The 18,536-nt window shown below is 44.7% G+C and overlaps 1 protein-coding gene across 14 annotated transcripts in view; it reads left to right on the plus strand.

Annotated features, from left to right (window-relative positions):
• Positions 1–18,536, plus strand: part of LOC135914514 (uncharacterized) — a 54,587-nt gene that overhangs the window by 23,332 nt on the left and 12,719 nt on the right. For 8 of the 14 annotated variants that reach the window (XR_010568331.1, XM_065447404.1, XM_070523544.1 and 5 more), the window contains 4 exons: positions 2,200–2,275; positions 5,890–6,037; positions 10,375–10,526; positions 12,478–12,512. The gene's annotated coding sequence lies outside the window, so the exon portion shown is untranslated. Of the gene's footprint in view, positions 1–2,199; positions 2,276–5,889; positions 6,038–10,374; positions 10,527–12,477; positions 12,513–17,150; positions 17,212–18,536 lie in introns of those variants that run through there. The other 6 variants (XR_011507961.1, XR_010568333.1, XR_011507962.1 and 3 more) reach the window with 6 other exon arrangements.

The raw sequence follows: 18,536 nt of genomic DNA on the forward strand, positions 1-18,536 counted from the left end.
CCTCAACCACTCCGACCGCCGCGGGTGCCAGGCCACGCCGCGAAGCCGTATTACAGGAGACGCGCCATGCGGGAAAAACATCAGGGGACGCGCGAGAGTAGCGCATCCCCACAACTTGGGTACTAAATACTGACATTTGTCTACAAAAATTCGCAATAGAAGATTAAATCAGCAGTTTAAGTCCATCATTAGGTCCGCAGTTTATGACTAAACTCTGTGGAACAGCGAGTGACAGGCAACAATAATAATTTTTGTGTTTAGAGCAGGCACAAATGCTGAGGAAGAAGCTTGGCAAGCGCGTAGAGCTTTTTTCTTAAACGCTGGTGTGATCAATCAGCAATTCTCCCGCTGCAGTGTAAACAATGAGAAATGGGCACATATTGTTTAGAAACGAGAAAAGCTGTATGTGGAAATTCCAAACAAAGCTATACCAACCGTTGGGTTGAGGACATTCCAGCTCTCTGCCTGGTGATTTTTCTATATTGCGGAAAACTTCCCGCAATTTTTTTTCTTTGTGTATGCTTATCATGTCTGTTTTTTTACGCAGAGAGATAAAAAGGGAAGAATTTTTTGTGGGTATTTATAAGTCACGTTCCCAAACGCCTGCCTAACTATGGATGACCCTGACATGCCGAGTTCACATATGACGTAGTTGGACGTCCATCTGCTGAACATGTCCTAATAATTTCCGCCCTTTGGCGAGACAAGGATAATTTCTATTTTGCATATTAGTATATTCCATTTGGATCTTTACCTATTTATATATTTACAAACATTGGTTAATTTAGGACCATAATGACAGTAGAGTAGAGATTAGAAGTCCATCTTCTTTGCTATGGAATAGAAGTGAGGACGAAGACTATATCAATCCTGAGTTATCATCACTTTATTTAAGCATTCCATAAATAAATTTTCCATGGAAAGTACTTGGGAGTTATGTTGTAATTGACTGTTTTCCTAATTTGGAAGTGCAATTCTCTTCATTGCATACTTTGCCTACTAATGTCAGCACTTGTCGTGGTTCAAATGAAGTTTAAGTGCTAGCTGTACATGCTCGGGTCCCTTGAATAGGCTCGTTTCATAACGACACCTATAAGTGCTCTGTACACGTCATCGGAGAAGCAAACTGAACTCGCGCACGGTGTTTGCAAAAAGGAAGTGACTATGCCGCCATTTACCTGGCCAAAATGCATCGTGGGAAAATGACCTTTACTATTACGAAAATAGTTTAACGTTGAATTTCCGTCGATCGGTGCTCTAGCGGCGTCCGCTTAGTCGCAATCCTGAGGCCAATCGCTGAACTACGGTGACGAAATAGGTTTCCCATACATTTGGAAATCGGCGTTCATTGAGACTTCGGGGAAAACAATACAAATGAAGGCACGTAGGCCCTGAAATTAATGTAGGAATATCTAGACATACGCGCTGTAGCATCGGCATGTCTCCTGCGTGGATGTGTCCTTGGTGCTGGCAGGCTTGAATGATGCAGTTGAAATTATCAGGTTTCAGGTCTGCGAGCAACACAACGCTACGAGAAACGCCGCAGTTGGCGACTCCTGAACAATCTGGACCGCCAGATGTTCTTAACGTGCATTTACATGAGCGTTTCATTTGCACTCTTGTAGCCGTAGAAATGCGGGCGCCCAGGCCATAAACTGAATCTCCAGTCTTGTTCTCAAGAGGAAAAGGCTATATGCCCCTGTGCCACTACGGTTGGTCGATCCTTCAATAGCGACAATTTCCCGAAGCAAATGCTTCAGGATGCATGCCAACTAAAGCGTTGTTTAGTGTTTATATTGCAGGCACTGATATCCGCCAGCGGCAATCACGTGCAGTCGGAAATGTTTTTGCCGCCTCACCAACATTAGGTGTTTTTTTTGAAGTCATTTACTGGTAAAAAGGTGCAAGATACGCCTTGGTAAATCTATGGCTGTAGCATTTTCCTGAGAAATAAAGGGTCGCAGATTTGGGCATTGCCGGCAGTAAGGGCGGTATTCGTGCGCATAGCAAATGGAGAAAAGATGTTGTTTTGCAGATATTTAAAGTAAATTGGAACTTAGGCATAAGGTGTTAATTATTCTGTGTGCTCGCGCCAAGCTTTTGCTTTACGCTGTCCTAGTTCAACGCCGTCATCATCGCGAGAAATTCGGAACATTGTTCACTGTTCTCACAAGCACAACTCGCCTTTCTCTGAACCAGGAGCCGCCGGCCGGAATGAAGGCAATATCCGTTGGATTGCTAATCGTGATCACTGGATTCCAGGGAATCGTCGACGGTGAGTCACTTTGATAACACTGCCTTTTTTCGACACAAAGGAGTTGTGAATCATTTTTAAACAATACTCGGATATATATTTCCACCACCGTTCAAATGCCATCCGAACCATGTTGCCAGAATGTTGTGCATATGTAGCGCTTAGATATTTGAAATGTAATATGTACCTATATTGTGACGTAGATAATGTGTGGGCAAAATTTGCAAATATATGCAGAAAATTCACATCCAAGATGGCAGAATAACAAAGACGAACGTGATTTTTCGAATATCATCGTCGTCCTTCCGAGCGATTTCTTCAGAATGTGGGAATAGCCTGTAGGATATTACCGCCGGCGGTTGGAGTTCCGTATAGGCACTTAGAAGGAAAGGGTTTTAGGCTGAAACGTACGGCTTGAGACCTCACACACGCACGATGTCGGTGGACAAAAATGAAAATGACGAGTGACCATCCAACGGAGTGATTTAGTACGTGAACTCTGGCGTAGCTGGCGCGGTACCTGTTAGGGCCTGGAGTAGGGGGAAAGTTTCGAAGACGAGCAGACGTGGTGGTGAGGCGTCCAAAAAGAACCAAGGAGCCTGGTTTCAAGTGAGCGGTTCTGTGATTGCTATCGTAACGTGCCTTTTCAGTCATGTACCAGGCAGAGAGACGGTGCTGCGCAATGTGACGATCCGTTTGAGTACTAGCATAGCGTCACGGGAATGTTCTACAGAAGCGTGCGTAGATGATGGAAGTACTGTCTCAAAATACAACGGGGATAGCGGCCAAAGAACATTCTGCGGGTGGTAGGCAGGGGTTAGTTTGTAACGTGTGGGACGCGAGCGAAGAATATCATCGAAAACTTGTGAGCGCGATCTGTCAGCAGTTGCCGTGGAGCGCCGTTGTCGGGGATGACGTCGTGAAGCAGCAAATCTTCAACCTCAGGGGCGCAACTAATCGGCAGTAACCGTGTGATGGCGCATAGTATCGCGTAGCCAGTGACCCACTTGTTCCCAGAAATGCTCGTCGGAAATGGTCCAACGAGGACAAGGCCGATGCTGTAGAACGGACTAATTGGAATGTATATCGGCTGAAGTGGGCCGGCAGGCTGCAAGGGCGAACGCTTGCGGCGTTGGAAGGACTCGCAACTAGCATCGTATCGGTACACAGAACGGTAAAGGCCTGGGCAGAAGAACCAACGCCGCACCCAGGCGTATTTACGGGATACTCCGATGTGGCCGGCTTTTGGGGCATCGTGGACCTGGTGGAGAATAGTACGGAAGGTCGTAGCTCCTTCGTGCGGAAACTCGGGACCACCGGATTTGGTACTGCAACCGTAGAGAATATTGTCGCGGAGAACGAACAGCTGAGGGATGTGTCGGTGTGACTGGAGCATGGACGATCGACGATGGACCACGAGTTTGCATTGCTGAGCTGTTGACTGCGTATATTACCCGCGCCGGAGATGGCAATGACGCAGAGGCCGGAATCGTTGGCAGTGGAGTCTGGAGGGTCCACGGGATCATGCGATAGGCAATCGGCGTCTTGGTGCATGGCGCCGGACTTGTATAGGATATCATTGCTATATTTTTGAAGCTTTTAGCACCCAGTGACCAAGTCGTTCTGTCGGACTTGTTCCTCGGAATTTTGAGAATGACAGCCCACAAAGAAATGTCGTGAAACAGAACACCGATAGCGCATGCCTTTTATATTTGAGAAGATTTAAATATTAAAAGTGCGAAACATTAACCGAAACGCGAAAACGATGCAATTGTTTGGCGCGGCTGTGGACAACCTCCAGGATCGGCCAACCCTAGAGGCCACGTTTCCACCAAGAAGCTCGCCTTCGTGCATAGCCTTTGCCGCCACCGTTTGCCAGTAAACAATTCGGGTACATAAGGTGCAGTTACTGGGAAGCGCGAGTAGCAGTCGGGGGTCTTTGAATGCTGTCCCATTCCACTCTTAAGAGGAAGCTTTAGCTCGGGCCTATTTCCGACGCGGCCTAATCAAATACATGTGAAACGCAATGACGTTTTACTCAGATAACCCCTGGAACCATATTATGTAAATTTGGTGGATGTGAGGGAGAAAGTTAAGCCCTAGTGACTCTCGGAATCAGAATTTAGGTAAAAAGATTGTTTAAAATTCAAGAGCTTGAAAAAGAAAGAATAGAAGCACAAAGTTTACAAGTTATTATCTCTGCACCAAGAAAGATAGCGCGGTTATGTAAACGGCACGTATTAGGTCATTGAAAGCGGACAAATTGTATATGTCATTTTGTATCTTACGTAAATTTGTCACGTTCTCTTAGAGGGCTCGGCAATAGCTGTATTCCCATATTACTACATTTTTTCAGAATCATGTGTAACATATCAATTTTTTCCGATTTAGATGTACTATGAGATGCAATTCAGGGAATTGTGATATCATTTTTATTGTCGAGGTAGAGGTGTAAGCTTGATAGTTTTGTTTTCTGAAAATTTGCGATTTTTTTTCTAATATCGAAAAAAGTAGACATAAATCAAACATTTGAAACCTTAAGTCACTAGATTTGAAGTTTTTCTTTTATATCTAGGAAATATAATCAAATTTGGCACCGTGATTGCCGAGAAAAACGAATTATCCATTCACATGTATGTAGATAGGAGCACCCGAGCTAAAGCTTCCTCAAAGGCAACTGAAAGACAAAGTAAACGCACTTCGAGTTTTGTTGATGTAGCTGCTCGTGGAATATCTTAACGTTTCTTAGATTTTGCGTTTTTACATTACCTACCCGGATCATTTTGACAGGCGTGTTCTCGAACGTAAGCTGTTGTTAATGAGAAGCTTGTTGTATATGTGAGCATCATGAAGTAGTAGCTCAAAGTGCTTTCGCGATATCAACCGTGTTGTGCGCGAAAGGAGGACAAATTCCTACGTCCTGTATAAACATTGGCCAACATAAATACTACAGTGTTATTCAGCGTAGACACCACCGAGTTCGCCTTTTTCTTGGGAAAAAAACACACCCATTAAGGTACTTTTTTTTCCGTGTGCAGATAATTACACCATCTTCACCTCGCTCCTATATAACGTGGTTGTTCAAGACGGTGTCACAAAATTGAAGAAAATATACTTAGTGGTTTTTTATTTGAAATCCTGATTCAGTGAGATCTTCCACTGGCAGGGGAACAACTATTGATTCCCAGTGCCTCCTCCTAAAATGTGGTCTTCTTGCATAAAATTTGAAACAACTTTCTGGAGATGAACACATTGAGCGGAAAAAACAGTTGCTACAGGTCAGCATTTCTTGCGCTTCTGCATTTCTTGCACATTAAATGATGCAGTGGAAATCATAGCGTCTATCATCCCAAGGCCACGTACTGGGTCTAACGGCACGCCGAAGAGAGCAAAAAAAAATGTGGTTTCACATATGGCAAAGCCATAAACTTATTACGAGGTACCCCCGTTATGGGGGCTACGGAAAAATTATTCACACCACCTGGGTTTCTCTGCATGCACCTAAAGCAGGAAAGAAGAGCGCTTTTACATTCGTTAAATACATTACATTAGCTAAATATATCTTGACTCTCTGAGGGTGACCGAAGGAATTCACTGATGCGAATGCACGACCTAAACCTTTGCATCGCTAACAGGTGATCCTAAAGCACCACCTGGATAATTGGAAGTTAATGGAGATGGCTCTTGGAAGCCTCCGCCAGGAAGATGAGTGGCAGCGCTGAAAAGGCCAAGCGTGGATTCCATGACGAAGTGGAGCAGTTCTTCAGAGACCTCGCTCTACAGGTGAGTAGCTGCTACAGACGCTGCATAGATTTTCCTAACACCTACCTGATGCCTGACACATTCTCTAAGAGCATTAACCTGTATAAAGATAATGCTTTCGAGACGGGTGGTCTTTACATACAACGCCATGTTTGGAATTCAAGTCGTATCCGCCAACCACATGAACGTGTCGTTTTCCTAAGCGCTATTTAATGGCCCATATTATAAGGAAAGAGGAAATTACCAATTCTGCCATTGGTCCATTATTTCTTCAATCGCATACGCCACTCAAATAAAACCAATTAAGCTTTTGAGAAATGTTGCTGCTGGGGACATTTACCAATGGCACCAGGCATCTAGTTACAACAACGTGATGCCAGGCCGTAACGTAGTTCTTGCCAATATAGTGTTTATATTACCGACGCCCGCCTTCGGAGCTAAATAAAAAGGATCAGATCGTAAGAGCCTCTACGGCTGTAACCATCATAAATGATAAAAGTTTGCCGATTATCTATAAAATGTGAAAATGTGTATACCTTAATAAAAGGCGCCATGTTTTAGCGTACTAGTAAGCATAGTGCTAACAAATGGGGTTCGTCCTTGGTTAAGTGCTGCACATGCGGGAGTAAATTGCATATATGAACTACCGTGCACCAAGATTTAAGTAATGCGATTGCCACGTAATTTAGGTAATTAATTAGTTTACGTAAATGGCAAGGTAACTTAGTTTTCCTTCGCTTGGAGATACTCAGAGTATTTTTTACGTTCTGACTAATTACATAAATCTTAATCAATTAGTAGTCAACTTCTCAAACACTATAATTAGATGAATGTGCCAAAAGGAAAGTTGTAGAGCAACATGAAATACTCCCGATACAGCTTTCTGTAGCTCATTACGTGGTGCTGCAAAAAAGTATTTTTTTTCCGAGCATGAGTGAAACCCGCGAATACACGCAAAATTGCCGCACGCCTGGACGCTCGAGGAATATATATATATAGAGATATATATACATATATATATATACATATATATATATATATATACATATATATATATATATACATATATATATATATATACATACATATATATACATATATATATATATATACATGCATATATATACATACACACATATATATATATATATATATATATATATATATATATATATATATATATATATATATATATATATATATATATATATATATATATATATATATATATATTCCATTCAAGATCAAAAGTAACGGCAGCGCCAATGCATATATCCGCAAAGTTCTGGAATTATCTCCGGACTGGTGTCATGCTGCGAATTCGTTCCAAGTGGATCCGCCTTGCGAACTACTCGGCTAGAATTTGGAAATTGCAGTGTGGGTCGCAAGATAATTTGTTAGAATGTCAATTAGCAAATCTTCGTGAATTAATCGATTATCCATTTTAATTTCTGTGCAAGTAGTGTCCGCCGTTCCGAGTAGACCGCCTTGTGAAATACAGAATACTTTAAGAATTTTCGAAAGTGTTCGCTGGACCACCCTGTCTATATTAACCAAGTGCCTGTGCACGTTGACAATCAAAATACAGACATTTAAGGGTTCATTTATGAATGGTTCGGCTGGTGCCCGGTCTTCATCGAGAGTGAGATTGCAAGCACGCATAGCTCAATTCAGTTTTTCTGTGAGAATGAACCACAATAAAGAAGCAAAAAAGAAGAAAGTAGGGCGTGATGCACACCAACAGGCGCACGTTCACTAAGATCAAAAAAGGAAATCGCAGGGAGCTTATGAGCACAACACGCGTACATTCTCTAGCGTCCACAAGGAAGGGGAGCGAGAAATATAAGACGGAATGACGCAGCCACAGAAATGCAGCGGTGACAGGTTAGCATACAGCATGCGAGAGGTCGCAACTACCAGTAGAGTGTTTCTATTGTTCTGTGTTTGAAGTTAACTGCAACTTTTGTGGCATCGCGAGGATGGTCAATACAACCCCACTTGTTTCTAGCATAGCCGTACTGGGACTTCCATTAACCTCTGCATTCCTTTGCATAAGTGCATTGCTGGATGCGATGGTGAGTGCAGAGCAGCAGTAGGGAAGGAAAGATATCAGTGGGGCCGAATTAATGGAGTATGAAAGAAATCTCGAAAGAATGAGGGGTAATGGACGTTCAATCAAAGCCATTGTGAAAACCAATAAATATGTGCATATTCTGTATGCGGCACGTGTAGATCTGTGTGTGAGTGTGTTGCTACATACCATTATATGCTGAGCGATGCTGCCATAGCTTACAAAGATATCAAGCCAATAATGATTACATAAGTCAGTTTTCTGATTACGCTGAAGCGTGTTATGGGACTACACATCCTGCTTTACAATGCTGTAGTTCCACATCTTGCACGTAATAACAGAGTTGTCAGGAAATAAACGATCTACAGCTAGGCTACTAAAGCCATATGGCAAGGTGGCTATGGAGGAATGAAGACAATAAACTTGATATCCAGGCAAAGGGTATGAGAAATTATTTGTCACATTGTGCGATACAGAGCGCCATTTAACGAAAATAAACAGCGACAAGGTAGATACGAGCACACGTTAGCAGCAGCGAGCTTGCACCAAAGCGATAACACAGCGAGTGGCAATGACTCGGCCGATTTCTGTACGCGGCCCCTGCCTTAATAACGTTGTGGTTGCAACGTCGTGCGTAACCGACGGAAAGGAGAACAGACTAGGCCTTTCTTGTGCGCAGAAGTTGAGAATGACACGACGAACAAAAGAGCGAGACGCGATATGCGCGACGTTGAGGGACCGGTAAACAGTTGTGGAGATTATAGACCTAATGAGCGTAGCTCGTATAGTATAGCTGACACTAAGCGAAAGAAATTCAGTTGCGCACCGCATGTTATGTGTCGCGCACATAACGAGTATCAAAGAATGAATGCCGGAGGCGAAACAAGCGTAGTGGGGTACTGCAGAGAACTACGTGGTGGGATAAGATGTTGTGAGCTGCTACAAGGCAGGGAAAGCGGGAAATTGCTAGGAGAGGCCGGCGTCCTTTAGTGGAAATAAATATGTTGGCTATAGTAAATAATTTATATCGTTTGACTACAGTAAATAATTTATATCGGCATAGATATTTGGGCTTGCTGGTGTGAAAATTTTTTGGCCTTAAGGAGGCCTTGACATTTTCCCGTCACTCGCGTTGAGGATCATGTTGGCTCGCAGTTGCAAGCCGACCTTGTTTTAACTCTTTCTCAATTTAGCTATCACTTACCCGTATTGGTTAAAACCATACTCGCGGAAAAGTGTGCCGTGGGCATTCTTTTTTTGTTTGGTTGAAATCGCAACTGCTGAAGTTTGCGCACATAAACAAAGTAATAAAGTCAATAAAAGCCAATGAAACTGATCCCTCACGCTCTCCGTTACAATTTTACTAGCTCTATAAGTACATTTATTAGTATCAGTCCCCATTTGTTACTTTCGCCGTGCTTTCGAAAGGAAAAGCCGAGAATGTGGCAAAATGTCTCGTCGGCGCCACGTAGTGTGGTAGCGTGGCGAGGTGCGAAAACACAAGGCAAAGGCATCATTCCTTCTATTTCTACCGCTACCATGAGTGTTCTTCTTTATCTTGATCTTCCTGGTAGCACGCCCGGGAAAAATACGAGCTTGATTTGAGTTTGATGCGCATTCGCGGCAGCTATCGCAGCTCCGCATGTTGTAGGAGAAAATAGTGAGTGAGCAGTGGCACGACAAGCCTATGAGATTTCTTCCCCATTGCTCTGCTTGAGATCACTACCGACGCCAAATAAGGAGGAAATGTACAAGGGGTGTGCAGACAGTAGAAGGAACGCTCTCAACTTTCTTTTCTCGTTTTTTTCTGTAACTCACTTTGACGGCCGCACGAAATGTGGCCGACGAGGTTTGCACTTGCCACGAGCTTGAGTTTTCCATTTCATGAATGTTGTCGACAGTTGTGGGTATTTTGTTCCATGTCTGCTAATGCAACACCAGGGTGCTGTAATTAAACTTGACAAACCAAATAGCTCGAACGTTAGCTCCTTTATTGCGACAAGAAACATTTCGAAGGTGAGTTTACTCTGCAGCGCAGTCTTCGAAATTATCTGGGTAACCCATCTCACTCCCAGCCATGCTCTTGTTATGTTATATAGGGTTTTGAGCTCCACATACGCTGTGAGTGTAGATGCTTCTGTAGATATACACTAGAGACCCCGGCGGCAGTCTGTAACGAACGCGCACGACAGTGTATACGTAGTAAGGAATGTTGTTTTCGTAGAAATGAACAGCTCAGAGCAGGAGGAATCAATAGAAGCTTGCGGAATATTTCCTCTCTCAACAGGTTGCTGTGAAGCGAAGGATGTTCAGGAATATCTCCAGTGGCAATGCCACTAGCCCCTGAAGTTCCTGTTACTTACATCTTGCAACAAGCCTTCATCAGTGTCCAGTGGCGCTTGGGCGCCTTGTTGGTGCCAAACAATGACGTACCTCAAGGTAGGCGTAGCTAACGCTGATGGCCCATAGTTTGGCCTTGATTCCAATACAACATGCATGTACGCACAGAGCCGAGATGGAAAACACAAACGGAGTGAAACTTGAAGCGCGGTGTTTGCTGTACCTTGTTATTCTTCACTGCAGCAGCTCTGGCCTAATTCGCTATGATTTCCTGTTGCTTTTTTTGCCACTGGATAGCTGATTTTACTAGTATGTCCAGCATATGTGTTTGCTGGAGTTTTCTCCTACGCTGATTGTTGCGTAAGAGGCTTCTGTGAATAAGCACACCGGTGTTTTGCGCTATAGAGCGCACAGACGAGGACACAAAACGAAGAGACACACAAGCCCCACGTGCGTTTCGATGTCATTTGACATGTGCGCAACTTGATGGGCTCCGATTTCTGCGGAGTGTTGGTGCACTCGGAAGAAGGAAGTGGTCGGGATAAATGTCTGGGTACGATAAATACGGGATCGTTGTCTGATTTGTTGACGCACAGTCCGTACTTCTTACAGCTCGAAATCACAATGTGCGGCCGCTTTCAGAGTAAGTGCGGAAATGCTTCGCAGACATACTTTGGATGTGTGAGGATAAGCATATAAGTATCGTTCAAAAGCGAAGACAGTGAAAAATCAGTCGAACTAAGTACACATTTCGCGAGCTAGTCTGGTGCGTAAGAATGTGCCAACACGGATAGACAATGAAGAGTTCTTTGTAAACTAGAGGTTCTAACGCCATCGTTTTCAGTATTTTGCTGTCACTAACAAAGGAATCGTATTCGCTGCACCTAACGCAGTCTTCGTTGTTTGACTGTGTGCTTTATAGTCTTCCCTATATTATGCACAGCATTTGCCATATACAACATGGGTTTTCAAGGAGCTCGAATTAGGGTAGGTCCATTGGTCATAATCCCATGAGTTCGTACTAATAAACAAAATTTTGGTGACGTCGTTGGACCGCGTTTGAACATCGATCAGTCCCAACAGCGAACATCATGATAGCGATATACTGTTCGCTAACATTCGCCTCACCCAAATAATAATAATAATAATAATAATAATAATAATAATAATTGGTGAAACATGTATAGGAGAACGTTCCAGCCCTCTTGTTGAGTGAGCAGGACATCACATGGGTTGAAATCGCAATCGGGTTAAATACTCGTATACTGCCGAAAGGACTGGCAGATAGCCACATAGGAGGAGGCAGTTACGACAGCGTAGTTGCGATTTGAGTGAAATAATAGTGTTAACTAAATTTCCGATATAATTGCGACGTAAAGATGAAGGAAAATCTGTGTAAAGTAGATAAATTATTTTATAACAGGCGGAATTAGCAACATCAAATTAGCCGAAAAAGTCTGTGTTATAAAAAATTTTTTTCTTGTCATCTTTGATATTCCACATTTGCTGTTGCTGCTTATGTGCCGGTGTCTAACGGTAATTGATCGTTAATGAAGGGCGTACGAATCCCTCCAAAGGAGGCAGAGCAGGCTTGATATCAAAACATGAAAATTGCAGCACGCTCCTCCTGGCTCTCTGTTGGTCACTACCACGGAAATTTACGAATGCTAAAATTCAATCAATGGCATCTATGCAGTACAGTGTGTCGTTTCGCTGCTTTAATACTACTACCATTAACGTCGACAACTATCGTAAGGTGGGGTTGGCCGGAACTTATTTCTTTTTGACCGCTGTATCTTCCCTCACTCTATCCATGCAGCGGATTACTCTTCGCCTATGTAAAAATGGTGGAACGTCAACTACGCGTAAAACGTGTACAACATAGTCAAACGTAACTGAAAAAAGTCACCTTCAGCAACACAATTTTCGTTAAATATGTCTTAATGCTGTTTATTACGTATCTTCTGTTCAGCATCTACATATTAGGCTTTGTGGAGCCCTCTCTCACCATTTCGCTATGTCCTTCTCTCGCTCTTTCTCTCCTTTGCAGCGCTCAAGCTTGCCGGAAGAGTTGAGCGAGAAAAAGTGAGTGTCGCAATAATTGAACATTTTGAGCCCTTTGGTCAAACGGCAAGTTGACATGTCGGCTACATCGCAAGAAGCTATAGGGAATAGAACGTTTTATAGGGGTTCCTCTCAAACAAATTTGTACGCTTGATAGTAAATCCACACTAGTGCAATCAATGAGCGAGGGACCTTCGCATGACCATAACTGCTAGAGCTCTGATAAGCTCACCTGATGGGCCGACTGAACCTGCTTTCCGTCCACGTACGTAGTTTCGAGGAGGATAAAGATGAGGTGGTCGCGTGCGAGTCATCTTGTAGAACAGTCTTGATATTGAGGCACAATTTGAGACAAAAATGTTTCCCACATCGCCGTATGCAGGTTTATTTATTGTGAAATACTTCAGGCGCATCGTTTGTACGGCCGCTCGAGTGACCCAGTGGATATAACGTTCTGTCGCCGAGGAGGACACAAATTCACAATTCCTTGGCAATGGCCATATTGTTATGGGAAGTGCCAGCAGTATAAGAACGTTACGCCCATCCAGCATTTGGAATATGATTAACTTGAAATTTTGGCGAAGCGGCTATATAAATGTTACAACATGGTTAAGGAGAAAATGGAGTTGAAACGAGGACTGTTTTCTTTGTGATGAGTGCACATAAACTAGCAGGCAGTGACGTTCACCTCGCCTGATCTAATGCTAGTGCTTTGGATGGCTCACCTGGTGGGGCAACTGCTCCCGGTCAATACCTTTTGCATGCACAGTATTGGTGTGGATGAATTTGAGCAGAAAAAAAGGATGAACATATCATTACGTATATCTACCGGCGCATACGCGTGCGCAGACAAACGTAGGTTCTATAATCTTTCTCGCCTTTTTTTTTATTACAAGATTTTGGTCTTGCTAATATCAACTGCCTCTTTCATCTTGTTTTTATACAATGTGCCTCTGAATGGCATTTTCACGACCTGGAAAAGTCCATGTGCATTATATGCTTCCTTATGTTCAACATGAGTATTTCATGGTTGAAAATAACGGCGCGCAGTTACCGTAGGTGTTATTTACGCCTCTAGACGTTTTCCCGCTGAGAATTTACTTTTCTGTAGTTCTTTATTTCTGCGCAATTTGTCTCGGGATGTGTATGAATTCGTGCAGCTTACAAGAAGTTTTAGTTGCAAATATACATGAAACTAACAGTTGCCATTGTAGTTGACTGTTTCTTCTCTCCCTGTAATGCCTTCTGTGTCATGGGTAATAAATGAAAATGAAATTTGTTTACATTGATTAACATGCTTTTTTTGACAACTAATGCTAGTAATAACTAGCAAATAAACTAGTTATGTTTCCCGGGGTCATAGTTCTGACTCAATATCCCAGAACTCACCGCACGGATCGTGCGTATCTCATACACTTATTCTTTTGTGCCTCTCCAATGCGGCGTAATCCACAGCAATCCGCAAAGGATCGTGCCAGCATTAGCCCTTCTCTACCTCCCAGGCAAGTGGAGAGGAGGAGGGAGCGCGCATTGGTTTCAGGTTTAACAGGAGAGGGCGTGAATGAGGAGGGTTTGGAGGGAAGAGACGTTCGCTTGGTTCATGTGCCGCGAGCCAAGGGAGAAGTAGGAAGGGCGGGTTTGGCGGATGCTGGTGCTGCGACCGCGACAAGACGGATTTACAACGAATACGTGAAACAGGCCTGACGAGTGGAGCAACCAACAGTCGAAGTACGCAATTCGTATTTGCCATGTCATACCCGAACACTTGCCGGAAAGCAAATGTCGCTCGCGGAGGCGGTCGCGCGAGCTTTTAATGCGAAAGCCTTATAATCCCCATGAAGCCGAAGGGCGTCCTTCCTGCGTTAAAAACCGATGGTACAAAAACCTCCGTGATCAAGAGACGAGTTCGCGCACCCGGCGCTGGACCTGGTGCGGGTGGCCCTGCGAAAGCCCGCGATGAACACTCACGGCGTCGGACGCACGCCGGGGCCCACAGCCGAGAAATTGACTTTCCCCAATTTGCGAATTGAGTTTACCCACGTTCTAAGCCGACCTGGCCCTATTTCAAGATTGACTTGGCCCCATAAAAAGTGACTTAGCCCAGTTCGTAAATAGAGTTGACCCAAGTTCCGTACCAACCTGGCCCATGTCCAAAATTTGGATCACGTACCGCCAAAATGCACTTTGACCAATACGAAAATTGAGTTGACCCACGTTTTAAAGCTGACCCGGCTCACCCCTACAACTCATTTGGCCCACCCTCAAAAGCTCAGTCTCCCACTGCCAAGATTGACTTTGGCCAATTCGAAAACTGAGTTCGAAACCGACCTGGCCCCCTCCGGTAATTCACTTGGCTCACACCCAAAAAAATGGGTCACCCATCCTCGAAATTGATTTTTCCTGATTCGAGCATATGACCGAGTAAAATATCACTTAGAAGAATCCGAATTATTTTGCGTTGCACGCACCTAAGGAGACTAAGGTGCCTCTGTCAACTTTTCAAGTTACGGCTATGAACTTGGGAAACGTTTGGTGTATAAATCTCAGAGATGTGTGTCCTTGGCGTTTGGAAGGTCGTTCGCAGCCCTAGCTCGTGGTTTTGGTTACAGTTCTGCGTAAAAATTCTCCTGTAAATGCCCCGTGGCCGGTGGAAGGTCCCTGCAGAATTTGTTTACGCTGCTGTGCTTTCTGAAAGGTTTGGTTTGTTAATTGAACATTCTTTTAAACAAAAGTTAGGAAGTTCTTGCTCTACTATATCGTCTTCTATATGCTTCCACTTTGTGGGGTTCTCACACCCATGCTCTTGGGACAAAGGAACGACAACGCAGTCGCTGCAAACAATCACAAGAGCATTTATTGCACCTATTATAGATCAATGCCTGCTAGCCGAGTTGCTCTCCACAAAACATGCCGATGGGCGCGCGACAAATCTAGAAGTCCGACTCGCCGCGACCGGATAGCGAGCGAATATGTTCGCCCCATGCTGCATTCCAACGCCTGGTCGTTCGCGCGTACGGTCACGTGAACGGTGGCGCGCTCCAAGGCGGCCACGCGAGGCGGTCTCGCAGAAGCATAGGTCGGCGCGCGCGCGGGACGTCCACGCTGTTCGCCGATCCGCCGGGAAAGAGAAAGCACCTTGTCTCTCGGCGCCCTGTCGGCGGCGTTAGCAGCGCAACACTCGCGCCCTCTCTCGCACTGCGCCTCAACCACTCCGACCGCCGCGGGTGCCAGGCCACGCCGCGAAGCCGGATTACAGGAGACATGCCATGCGGGAAAAACGTATCAGGGAACGCGCGAGAGTAGCGCATCCCCACAACTTGGGTACTAAATACTGACATTTGTCTACAAAAATGCACAATAGAAGATTAATCATAAGTCCATCATTAGGTCCGCAGTTTCTGACTAAAGTCTGTGGAACAGCGAGTGACAGGCAGCAATAATAATTTTTGTGTTTAGATCAGGCACAAAAGCTGAGGAAGAAGCTTGGCAAGCGCGTAGAGCTTTTTTCTTAAACGCTGGTGAGATCAATCAGCAATTCTCCCGCTGCAGTGTAAACAATGAGAAATGTGCACATATTGTTTAGAAGAGAAAAGCTGTCTGTGGAAATTCCAAACAAAGCTATACCAAACATTGCGTTGAGGACATTCCAGCTTTCTGCCTAGTGATTTTTCTATATTGCGGGAAATATCCCGCAAATTTTTTTCTTTGTGTATGCTTATCATGTCTGTTTTTTTACGCAGAGAGATAGAAAGTGAACAATTTCTTGTGGGTATTTATAAGTCACGTTCCTAAACGCCTGCCTAACTATGGATGACCTGACATGCCGCGTGCACATATGACGCAGTTGGACGTCCATCTGCTGAACATGTTCTAATATTTTCTGCCCTTTGGCGAGACAAAGATAATTTCTATTTTGAGTATTAGTATATTCCACTTGGATCTTTACCTATTTACATACTTACGCACATTGGTTACTTTAAGACCATAATGACAGTAGAGTAGAGATTACGAGTCCATCGTTTTTGCTATGGGATAGAAGCGAGGACGAAGACTATATCAATCCTGAGTTATCAACACTTCATTTAAGCATTCAATAAATAAATGTTCTATGGAAAGTACTTGGGAGTTATGTTGTAATTGACTGTTTGCCTAATTCGGAAGTGCACTTCTCTTCCTTGCATACTTTGCCTACTAATGGCAGCACTTGTCGTGGTTCAAATGAAGTTTAAGTACTGGCTGTACATGCTCGGGTCCATTGAATAGGCTCGTTTCATAACGACACCTATAACTGCACTTTACACGTCATCAGAGAAGCAAACTGAACTCGCGCACAGTGTTTGCGAAAAGGAAGCGACTATGCCGCCATTAACCTTGCCAAACTGCATCGCGGGAAAACGACCTTTACTATTGGCGGCGAGGAGTTACGGAGTCGCCCTCTATCGGAAGCGCCTCGATGCCGTAGTATGAGGGATCACGTGACGCGCTCCTCATAGGTTTTGCTGTCAGCGCTCACTGAAAACACCACGCGCGAGCTCTCCCGGACATTTCTGTAAGTACTTTCGAAACGAGAGAAGTTTCTTACTGTCTAAATAATAATCTTGGCCAAGCTGAAAGCACACAATCGTTTACAGCCGCTATCTCTTTACCGAATACGTACAGCGAACGCCACTGCGCGCGGTCGCCGCGATGGAGTCTCCCGAACCGGCTTCTTGCGTGAAAGGTAGGTAAACGCCGAGAGCAAACTATTTGAAATATGTTCTTATAGTGTTTTTATAACTAAATGGAGCGTAATAGAATGAAGCCTCAATGCAGCGATCGCGCAGATTCGCAGCGACCGACTGCGCGTCTGCATGCTTGTCCGCGCACTGTTTCGCTTTCTCCGCGCGCGCGTTTTCGCACAGTGCCATGAGCTTTAGGCCGCAGAATATGAGCATTTGACAGTATACAGGCAACCATTGTTGCGTGGGCGCTATCAGAGCTGTTCAAAAATAATTTCATTGTAGAGACTTCGGCGCCTACGGGGACTGTGATGTGCCGTCGCGACGATGCAATCCTTTTTTTTCTTCTAAATTCTTTGACCTTTCAATACTATTTCTGGAGTTGCGTCGCACTGTATGTTTATCGGCGTTCTCAGCGTGCAATTTCCCGCTGCTCCTTTTTTGTAATCCAGTGCATTAATTCATAACACAAACATGACCATATGCCATGCTTTCTTTAAATGTGCTTCTCACCGCTGCCTTTCCACTCCACTGAACTTGGCAGTATCTATAGTATCGACAAGTTCATAGACCAAACCGTCATGACATTAGTCGGACAGCGGACTCAGGCGAGCGTCTCAGTGCGCGTTTTGAGAACATCGCAGACCGGGCGCCGTAGCAGAAATCTTCCTCGCGTCTGTGCTTGTTGCATACCCGAGTTGTAGCCGATGACTGCCGGTTTTATGTTTCGCGAGCCAAGCTTCACACAGCTTCTTGTCCTGCGGCTACGTGTGAATAAGACCGACACCGGCCTCCGTTACGTGCGTCCGGCCCTGCGGCACCGAGCAGTAGCCTACCATGTTGCGCGCCTTCAAAGGCAGCCACTACTACCTATTGTAGTGCTTTCAAGCGTTGTAAAGGAGACACTCGAAGCGGGAAAATTTCGCCACTAAATGAAAACCGCAGCGTACGCGGGAATTTAAACTCGTTTTCAGCTCGCTCCGGCGCGCCCGAAGCAGCCGACGCGGCCGCTATGTCCACGTGATCCCTCCTAGCACGTCACGCCGACGGTGGCGCCAGCTTTTCCAGTGGTGGAGCTCGAGGCCAATTCCGAAAATAGTTTAACGTTGAATTTCCATCGATCGGTGCTCTAGCGGCGTCCGCTTAGTCGCAATCCTGAGGCCAATCGCTGAACTACCGTGACGAAATAGGTTTCCCGTAAATTTGGAAATCAGTCATTGAGACTTCGCGGGAAAACAATACAAATCAAGGCACGTAGGCCCCGAAATTAATGTAGGAATATCTAGACATACGCGCTGTAGCATCGGCATGTCTCCTGCGTGGATGT

This window comes from Dermacentor albipictus, chromosome 8, assembly GCF_038994185.2.
Source record: "Dermacentor albipictus isolate Rhodes 1998 colony chromosome 8, USDA_Dalb.pri_finalv2, whole genome shotgun sequence".
NCBI classification, from domain to species: Eukaryota; Metazoa; Arthropoda; class Arachnida; order Ixodida; family Ixodidae; genus Dermacentor; species Dermacentor albipictus.